The 10,961-nt window shown below is 39.1% G+C and overlaps 1 pseudogene across 1 annotated transcript; it reads left to right on the top strand.

The window, feature by feature from the left end:
- Positions 1-1,231: 1,231 nt before the first annotated feature.
- On the top strand, positions 1,232-9,416 carry LOC307051139 (tyrosyl-DNA phosphodiesterase 2-like; annotated as a pseudogene). Its single transcript has 2 exons — positions 1,232-2,165; positions 9,411-9,416. The product of its transcript is annotated as a tyrosyl-DNA phosphodiesterase 2-like (transcript).
- The last annotated feature ends 1,545 nt before the right edge of the window (positions 9,417-10,961 follow it).

Genomic DNA, 10,961 nt, shown 5'->3' with positions numbered 1-10,961 from the left:
CTTCTCTGGTGGCGCAGTGGTTGAGAGTCCGCCTGCTGATGCAGGGGACACGGGTTCGTGCCCCGGTCTGGGAAGATTGCACATACCACAGAGCAGCTGGGCCCGTGAGCCATGGCCACTGAGCCTGCGTGTCCGGAGCCTGTGCTCCACAATGGGAGAGGCCACAACAGTGAGAGGCCCACGTTCCTCAAAGAAGCAACAACAAAAAAAACCATTGGGTGTTTCAATACTCTCTTCAGAAATTGACAATACTACTAAAAAAAGTCAGTTACGATTAGAAAAATTGAACAAGGCCTTCCAACACCAATAATCAATTTATTTATAGCACACTAATTTGACGTTTATTGGACACTCCAGTCAACAACAGCAGATTAAACATTATTACTATGCACTCATGGAACATCCTCAAAAATAGAACATATTCTGGGTCATAAAACAAACTTCACAAATGCTTAAAAATTGAAATCATACAGAGTATTCTCTGACCATAATGGAAACAACCTTATATAAATAATGTAAATATAACAAGAAAATTTCAAAAAAATTAGAAATTAATCAACACATTGTTTGAAAAATGTAACATTCAAATGAAAATCTAAAAAAAATTTGAAAACCAGGTTAAAAGTAAAGAACATGAATATACAGCATAAGAAAATTTGTGGGATGCAAATAAAACAGTGCTGAGAGGGAAATTCATCGCACTAAATGCTTACATTAGAAAAGAAGACATGTAAAAAAGAGTAGGAATATAAACTCAGAGCCCTCAAAAGGAAGATAATAATAAATATAATAACAAATCAATGCATTCTAAAACAAATGTAATGGAAAAAGTGATACAAAACATGATTAAGCAAAGAAAGGAAAAAATATCCCTGATTAAATAGATTATGTACCCTATTTATTAATGGTTATAATATTGTAAAGAGCTCATTTTCACCCAAAGTACTTAAATCGAAGTAATAAAGTTAAAGCCATATCATAATTTTAGAAAGTAATGATGTTGATTCTCAAATTCATAGGTAAGAGAATGTTTGAAAGGAAAACGAAGAACATTTCTGGGGAAAAAAAAGAACCATGGGGAAAGATCTGAAGGAATGTATCAAACCTCTTTCAAGTTTGTTATTTGGGGGGGAAAAAAAGTGCTCCAGAAACAAATTCGTGTATCTATAAAAGTTCGGGGGGCACCTACCCCCTGGCCTGGGTCAGGGGGAGAGGACCAAGTGGGGAGCCCATGGAGTGGAAAAGCGGCCTGGAGGGTGGACCGGAGGTGGAGCGGAAAGAGGGAGACACTGAAGTGAAGAAGGGGAGACCACTGTATGTGGAGTTTGCCTCTCTCCTGAGTTGTGAGCCACCCTGGATCAGTGCTACCTGGCTGAGAACAACTGGGAGATGGAAAGAGCACTGAACCCCTAGGTCCAGCCAGCTGTGGAGGAGAGCACTTTAGAAAGCCATCTGGAGACCCGCCTCTGAGCCTGAGTACTGCGTTGACCTAGCCAAGGAAGAAACAAGTGAGTCCATTAGTTCTAAAACCAGCATATCTGAAAATGCTTCACAAGAAGATGGCAGCCTGTTCTCTTTCATTACCTGGAATATTGATGGATTGGATGCAAACAATCTGCTAGAGAGGGTTCAAGGGGTGTGTTCCTATTTAGCTTTGCACAACCCAGATGGGATATTTCTACAGGAAATTATTTCCCCCATGTTACACCTACCTAAAGAAGAAAGCAAGTGGTTATAAGATTAGTACAGGTCATGAAGAAGTATATTTCACAGCTAAAATGTTGAAGAAATAGAGACTGAAATTTAAGCCAAAAGATTATTCCTTTTCCAAATACAAAAATGATGAGAAACTATTTGTGTGTGCGTGGGAGTGTGTCACGAACTGAAAATTGCTTATGACTTCTCATTTGGAGAGCACCAGAGGGCATGGTAAGGAATGAATAAATCAGTTGAAAACCGTTTTAAAGAAAATACAAGAGGCTCCAAAGTCAGCTACAGTTATATCAGCAGGAGATACAAATTTAAGATATCAAGAAGTTACCAAATGCGGTGGTTTACCCAACAACATTTTGGATGTCTGGGAGTTTGGGGGCAAACCTAAGCCTTCCCAGTATACATGGGATACCCAAATGAACTCTAATCTTGGAATAGCCGCTATATTTAAGGTGATGAAAGGAAAAAACCTACAACCAAGATTACCCAGCAAGGAGCTCTTCAGATTAGATGGAGAAATCAAAAGCTTTACAGACAAGAAATAATAGCAAAGAGAATTCAGCACCACCATACCAGCTTTATGACAAATGCTAAAGGAAATTCTCAGGTGGGAAACACAAAAGAAGAAAAAGACCCACAAAAACAAAGCCAAAACAATTAAGAAAATGGTAATAGGAACATACATATCAATAATTACCTTAAATTTAAATGGCTTAAATGCTCTAACCAAAAGACACAGACTGGTTGAATGGATACAAAAACAAGACCCATATATATGCTGTCTACAAGAGACTCATTTCAGACCTAGGGACACATACAGACTGAAAGTGAGGGGATGGAAAAATATATTCCATGCAAATGTATATCAAAAGAAAGCTGGAGTAGCAATTCTCATATCAGACAAAATAGACTTTACAATAAAGACTAATACAAGGACAAGGAAGGACACTACATAATGATGAAGGGATCAATCCAAGAAAAAGATATAACAAATGTAAATAGTTATGCACCCAACATAGGAGCACCTCAGTACATAATGCAAAAGCTAACAGCCATAAAAGGAGAAATCGATAGTAACACAAAAATAGTGGGGGACTTTAACACTCCACTTACACCAAAGGACACATCATCCAGACAGAAAATTAATAAGGAAACACAAGGCTTACATGACACATTAGACCAAATAGACTTAATTGATATTTATAGGACATTCCATCCAAAAGTAGCAGAAAACACTTTCTTCTCAAGTGCACATGGAATATTCTCCAGCATAGATCACATCTTGGGTCACAAATCAAGTCTCAGTTAACTTAAGAAAATTGAAATCGTATGAAGCATCTTTTCCGACTGCAACGCTATGTGATTAGAAATAAATAACAGAAAAAAATGTAAAAAACACAAATACATGGAGGCTCAACAATATACTACTAAATAATCAAGAGATCACTGAAGAAATCAAAGAGGAAATCAAAAAATACCTAGAAACAAATGACAACAAAAACAGGACGATCCAAAACCTATGGGATGCAGCAAAAGCAGTACTAAGAGGGAATTTTACAGCAATACAATCCCACCTCAAGAAACAAGAAAAATCTCAAACAACCTAACCTTACACCTAAAGCAACTACAGAAAAAAGAACAAACAAAACACAAAGTTAGTAGAAGGAAAGAAAGCATAAATATGGGAGCAGAAATAAATGAAATAGAAACAAAGAAAACAATAGCAAAGATCAATGAAACTAAAAACTGGTTCTCTGAGAAGATAAACAAAATTGATAAACCTTTAGCCAAACTCATCGAGATAAAAAGGGAGAGGGCTCAAATCAATTAAATTAGAGATGAAAAAGGATAAGTTACAACTGACACCGCAGAACTACAAAGGATCATAAGAGACTACTACCAGCAACTATATGCCCCAAAAATGAACACCGTAGAAGAAATGGACAAATTCTTAGAAATGTATGACCTTCCAAGACTGAATCAGGAAGAAACAGAAAATATGAACAGACCAATCACAAGTAATGAAATTGAAACTGTGATTTAAAATTTTCCAGCAAACAATAATCCAGGGCCAGATGGTTTCACAGGTGAATTCTATCAAACTTTTAGAGAAGAGTCAGTACCTATCCTTCTGGAAGTCTTCCAAAAATTTGCAGAGGAAGGAACACTCCCAAACTGATTCTACAAGGCCACTATCACCCTGATACCAAAACCAGACAAAGATATCACTAAAAAAGAAAATTATAGACCAATATCACTGATGAATGCAGACACAAAAATCCTCAACAAAATACTATCAAATTGAATCCAACAACACATTAAAAAGATCATACATCATGAACAAGTGGGATTTATCCCAGGGATGCAAAGATTCTTCAATATATGCAAATCAATCAATGTGATACACCATATTAACAAGTTGAAGAATAAAAACCATATGATCATCTCAGTAGATGCAGAAAAGAGCTTTTGACAAAATTCAACACCCATTTATGATAACAAAAACTCTCCAGAAAGAGGGCATACAGGGAACCTACCTCAACATAATAAAGGCCATAAATGACAAATCCACAACCAACATTATTCTCTCAATGGTGAAAAACTGAAAGCATTTCCTCAAAGATCAAAAATAAGACAAGGATGTCCACTCTTGCCACTATTATTCAACATAGTTTTGGAAGTCCTAGCCATGTCAATCAGAGAAGAAAATGAAATAAAAGAATTCAAACTGGAAAAAAAGAAATCAAATTGTCACTGTTGGCAGATGATGTAATACTATACATAGAAAAATCCTAAAGATGCCACCAGAAAACTACCAAAACTAATCAATGTATTTGGTAAAGTTTCAGGATACAAAATTAATACACAGAAATCTCTTTCATTCCTATAAACTAACAATGAACGATCAGAAAGAGAAATTAAGGAAAGAATCCCATCTACCATTGCAACAAAAAGAATAAAATACCTAGGAATTAACCTACCTAAAGAGGCAAAAGACCTGTACTCAGAAAACTATATGAAATTAGAATACTCCCTAACACCATACACAAAAATAAACCCAAAATGGATTAAAGACCTAAATGTAAGGCCAGACACTATCAAACTCTTAGAGGAAAACATAGGCAGAACACTCTATGACATAAATCACAGCAAGATCCTTTTTGACCCACCTCCTAGAGAAATGGAAATAAAAACAAAAATAAACAAATGGGACCTAATGAAAGTTAAAAGCTTTTGCACAGCAAAGGAAACCATAAACAAGACCAAAAGACAACCCTCAGAATGGGAGAAAATATTTGCAAATGAAGCAACTGACAAAGGATTGATCTCCAAAATTTACAAGCAGGTCATGCAGCTCAATAACAAAAAAACAACCCAATCCCAAAATGGGCAGAAGACCTAAATAGACATTTCTCCAAAGAAGATATACAGATTGCCAACAAACACATGAAAGAATGCTCAACATCATTAATCATTAGAGAAATGCAAATCAAAACTACAATGAGATATCATCTCACACCAGTCAGAATGGCCATCATCAAAAAATCTAGAAACAATAAATGCTGGAGAGGGTGTGGAGAAAAAGGAACACTCTTGCACTGTTGGTGGGAATGTAAATTGATATAGCCACTATGGAGAACAGTATGGAGGTTCCTTAAAAAACTAAAAATAGAACTACCATATGACCCAGCAATCCCACTACTGGGCATATACCCAGAGAAAACCATAATTCAAAAAGAGTCATGTACCAAAATGTTCATTGCAGCTCTATTTACAATAGCCAGGACATGGAAGCAACCTAAGAGACTCTCCCTAACTACAACTGCCAGAGACAGAGACAATCTGTGGCCATTGTTACAGGAACCACATTGGCATTTTCAGCTGAGATTGGAACAGTTCTGGGGCTCTACAGAAGCCCACAGGTGAGTGGGTTTTTAATTCTGAGGAGAAAAGTTTGGATTTTCACCAATACCATTTTCCTTCATCTGATCAAAAGGAAATGTAGAAGCTAGGTTTACATATCCCATGAAAGTTTAAAATATAGCCCAGGGAAATCCTCGGGTTGTGAGATGATGAACTGTGACAGGAGGAGGAAGAGGGAAAGGGGTAGTGCAGGGGATGCTGTGAGCCGCAATCCAGATTCCTGCCTAGGGCCATTGTTTCCATTCCCCAGCTGCTGGGAATATTGACTTCTGACATCTGACAGCTGTGTGCTTCTTAAGAAATATCCACAGCCAGGGGAACTGCCCCATTACAGATAACACCTATCTCAGGGGACAGCTAGAGACCAATGACAGGCAGATATGGGGATACAAAGGCCTGGATATGTGGTCTCAGTCTGGAACCACACTGAAGGATCTGCTGAGACTCAGTTATAACTATATTGAATTTATCCTCTCCTTCTGCCCAATCCAGCATTCTCACATCCACACAGGTGCACCTTGGGATTATTCCTAATAAACTTTCTACACCCAACTGTCCATCTCAGTGACTCTTCCCAGTGACCCAATCTGAGGCAATCGGAATTCAGGAGGAGACATTACTGCCAAACAAGGCAACATTAGTTTAGGAGAATTCTATCCTGGAAGAATTATTTTTTAGAAAATCAGAGAGGGTAGGTGATTGAAGTCTTTGATAAAACATTAGTTGAGTGGTGGTTGCGGGTGAGTGGACCCAAGTTTAGTTTGGTAACAGCCACTATGGAAAACAGTATGATGGTGTCTCGAAAATTGCAGCAAAAAAATAGAAATGAAGTTTTCCCTCTCCTGAGAACAAGGAAAATAAAGGGAACAGTGAACAGGCTAAAGAGGAAACATAACCTGGCCTGAAAGAGTTAATCGCTCCTAGTTTTATTTTAACTGTTACTAATCTGTAGTGTCTATAGTTAGATTTGTCCTTCACAAAGCTAACCTGTCACCCATAATCCTGTGTAATTTAGGTAATTTACATCCTACACCTGGTATACTCTTTACTCTCCCTATAATCTCTGGTGCAAATCACCCCTTGTAGCTGTTTGCATTTCAGAAAGGAGGTCACAGACCGATAACCCAGAGATGAATGGACCCAACTACCAGGCTGCTGAACCCCATTACCAGGCCCCCTGACACCAGCAGTGACTGTTTTAAAATATTGCAAGAATAAGAAGAATGCAAGACCTTCACCATTTTTATCCTTATCACTTACCCTGGACTGTGAGTTCCACCTATAAGATCCCCTGTAGGGCTTCCCTGGTGGCACAGTGGTTGAGAGTCCACCTGCCGATGCAGGGGACACGGGTTCGTGCCCTGGTCCGGGAAGATCCCACATGCCGCGGAGCGGCTGGGCCCGTGAGCCATGGCCGCTGAGCCTGCGCGTCTGGAGCCTTTGCTCCGCAACGGGAGAGGCCACAACAGTGAGAGGCCCGCGTACCGCAAGAAGAAAAAAAAAAAAAAAAAAAAAAGATGCCCTGTAATTCCCCAGGACAAGGGGACACAGTTCTTGAGGCGCTAGCCTACTGTGTCTTCCCTTTGCCTGGCAAAGAAAATAAAAAGCCTCTTTATTTCTCATCTTCCAAATCTCTGTCTCTGTATTTTTATTCGGCATCGGTGCACAGGGAGCCGCTATTTGGCATTACAGACTCATAACCCACTTTCATAGCAGCATTATGCACGTTATCCAAGAGGTGGAAGCAACCCAAGTGTCCATGGATGGATGAATGGAAAAACAAAACGAAGTACATACATATAACGAAATATTAATCAGCCTTTAAAAGGAAGGAAATTCTGACGCACACTACAACGTGGATGAACCTTGAAAACATGCTAAGTGAAATAAATCAGACACAAAATGACAAATACTGTATGATTCCACTCATATAAAGTCCCCAGAAGAGTCACATTCATACGGACAAAAAGTAGAAGGGTGGGTGCCAGGGGCTAGAGGGAGGGGGAAGGGGAAGTGGTTGTTTAATGGGTTTAGAGTTTCACTTTTGCAAGACAGAAAAGAATTCAGGAGATCGGATGCATAAGGATGTGAATGTACTTAACACTACTGAATTGTACACTAAAAAATGGCTAAAGTGGTAAATTTTTCTTAAATTTATTTTATTTTTTTATTTTTTGGCTGCATTGGGTCTTCATTGCTGTGCACGAGCTTTCTCTAGTTGCAGTGAGTGGGGACTACCCTTCGTTGTGGTGCGTGGGCTTCTCATTGCGGTGGCTTCTCTTGTTGCAGAGCATGGGCTCTAGGCACACGGGCTTCAGTAGTTGTGGCACGTGGGCTCAGTAGTTGTGGCTCACAGGCTCTAGAACCCAGGCTCAGTAGTTGTGGTGCACGGGCTTAGTTGCTCCACAGCACGTGGGATCTTTCCAGACCAGGGCTTGAAACCCTGTTCCCTGCATTGGCAGGCAGATTCTTAACCACTGCGCCACCAGGGAAGTCCCTAAGGTGGTAAATTTTATGTTATGTTTATTTTACCACTATTAAACTCTTCTATTTTTTAACATCTTTATTGGAGTATAATTGCTTTACAATAGTGTGTTAGTTTCTGCTGTATAACAAAGTGAATCAGCTATATGTTTACATATATCCGCATATCCCCTCCCTCTTGCGTCTCCCTCCCGCCCTCCCTATCCCACCTCTCTAGGTGGTCACAAAGCACAAAGCTGATCTCCCTGTGCTATGCAGCTGCTTCCCACTAGCTATCTATTTTACATTTTGTAGTGTATATATGTCAATGCTACTATCTCACTTTGTCCCAGCTTACCCTTCCCCCTCCCCGTATCCTCAAGTCCATTCTCTACGTCTGCATCTTTATTCCTGTCCTGCCCCTAGGTTCTTCAGAACCTTTTTTTTTTTTTAGATTCCATATATATGTTAGCATACAGTATTTGTTTTTCTCTTTCTGACTTACTCCACTCTGTATGACAGACTCTAGGTCCATCCACCATACTACAAATAACTCAATTTCGTTTCTTTATATGGATGAGTAATATTCCACTGTATACATGTGCCACATCTTTTTTATCCATTCATCTGTCGATGGACACTTAGGCTGCTTCCATGTCCTGGCTATTGTGAATAGAGCTGCAATGAACATTGTGGTACATGACTCTTTTTGAATTATGGTTTTCTCAGGGTATATGCCCAGTAGTGGGATTGCTGGGTTAAACTTTTCTTTAAAATATTTTTTAAAGTGTGATTTCAATAAACCCTCTGAAGGATAAAGAAAAAAAACTTGATTACATAGTACTATGGCTCTTTTTATAAACATGAGGGGGGAAAACTCTTCCAGCCAAAATGCCTATTTTTATCCTTTAGTTTAAAAACACTTGAAAACAAAGGCTGTGCACCAATATGTTACTTGGGGCACCTCTGAGCAGAGGCATTGAAAGATCAGAGGCAGAATCCTTAACTTTTTTCTTTATATAAGTTTTTTTTTTTTTTTTTTTTTTTTTTTGCGGTACGCGGGCCTCTCACTGTTGTGGCCTCTCCCGTTGTGGAGCACAGGCTCCGGACGCTCAGGCCCAGCGGCCATGGCTCACGGGCCCAGCCGCTCTGCGGCATGTGGGATCTTCCCGGACCAGGGCACAAACCCGTGTCCCCTGCATCGGCAGGCGGACTCTCAACCACTGCGCCACCAGGGAAGCCCTATATAAGTTTTAAGAGATGAAATTAGGGGTGATTTCACCTCAGGCTGTGTTTTTCTGCCTTTTTAGATTTAAAACGTGAAACTGAAAACCAAGTTTGAAAATGATACATAAGGTGCTGTCCTTTAGTATATTTCTGGTTGTTGTGAACAGTCCAAAAACTGGCTGGATCCAAAATAAAGAACTCATACAACTTAATAACATAAAACAAACAATCCAATTTAAAAATGGGAGCAGAGGAATTGAATAGACATTTTCCCAAAAAAGATATAGAAGTGGCCAAAAGGTATATGAAAATGTGCTCGACATTACTAATTATCAGAGAAATGCAAATCAAAGCCACGAGACATCACCTCATACCTGTTAGAATGACTAGCATCAAAAAGAGAAAACAGGGACTTCCCTGGTGGCTCAGTGGTTAAGAATCCACCTGCCAATGCAGGGTACATGGGTTCGAGCCCTGGTCCAGGAAGATCCCACATGCCACGGAGCAATTAAGCCCGTGCGCCACAACTACTGAGACCACGTGCCACAACTACTGAAGCCCATGAGCCTAGAGTCCATGTTCCGCAACAAGAGAAGCCACGGCAATGAGATGCCCACACACCGCAACAAAGAATAGCCCCCGCTAGCCGCAACTAGAGAAAGCCCGCATGCAGCAACGAAGACCCAACGCAGCCACAAATTAATTAATTAATTTTAAAAAAAGAGGTAACAAGCATTGAGGATGTGGAGGAAAAAGAATCCTTGTTCTGTTGGTGGGAATGTAAATTTGTGTAGCCTCTATGGAAGACAGTATGGAGGTTCCTCAAAAAATTAAAAATAGAACTAACTACCATACGATCCAGTAATCCCACTGCTGAGTATATATCCAAAGAAAACAAAAACAATAATTTGAAAAGATACATGCACCCCAATGTTCATAGCAGCATTATTTACAATTGCCAAAGTATGGAAGCAACCTAAGCTTCCACCAACAGACGAATGGGTAAAGAAGACACGGCATGCATATATATATATTATATATATATATATATTATATATATATATATAATGGAATCTCACTAAGCCATAAAAAAGAATGAAATTATGCCATTTACAACAAAGTAGATGGACCTGGAGGGTATTATGCTTAGTGAAATAAGTCAGACAAAGACACATACTGTATGATATCACTTATATGTGGAATCTTAAAAATAAAACTAACTAGTGAATATAACAAAAAAGAAACAGACTCACAGACATAGAGAACAAACTAGTGGTTACCAGTGGGGAAAGGAAAGTGGAGAGGAACAAGATAGGCACAGAGGATTAAGAGGTACAAACTGCTATGTATAAAATAGATAAGCTACAAGGATATTTTGTGCAGCACAGGGAATATAGCCAATATTTTATAATAACTATAAATGGAGTATAATCTATAAAAATTTTGAATCACTATGTTGTACACCTGAAACTAATATAATATTATAAATCAACTATACCTCAATAAAAAGAAACAGGATTTAGAAGAGATATCTGCACCCCCATATTCATTGCAGCATTATTCACAATAGCCAAAGTATGGAAACAAGCCTAAGTGTTCATCAACAGATGAATGGATAAAGAAGATGTGGTACA

Source organism: Hyperoodon ampullatus (genome assembly GCF_949752795.1).
Source record: "Hyperoodon ampullatus genome assembly, chromosome: 4".
Lineage (NCBI taxonomy): Eukaryota > Metazoa > Chordata > Mammalia > Artiodactyla > Ziphiidae > Hyperoodon > Hyperoodon ampullatus.
Note: the sequence above shows the minus strand (reverse complement) of the source record. Positions and strands in the feature narration are given on the sequence as shown.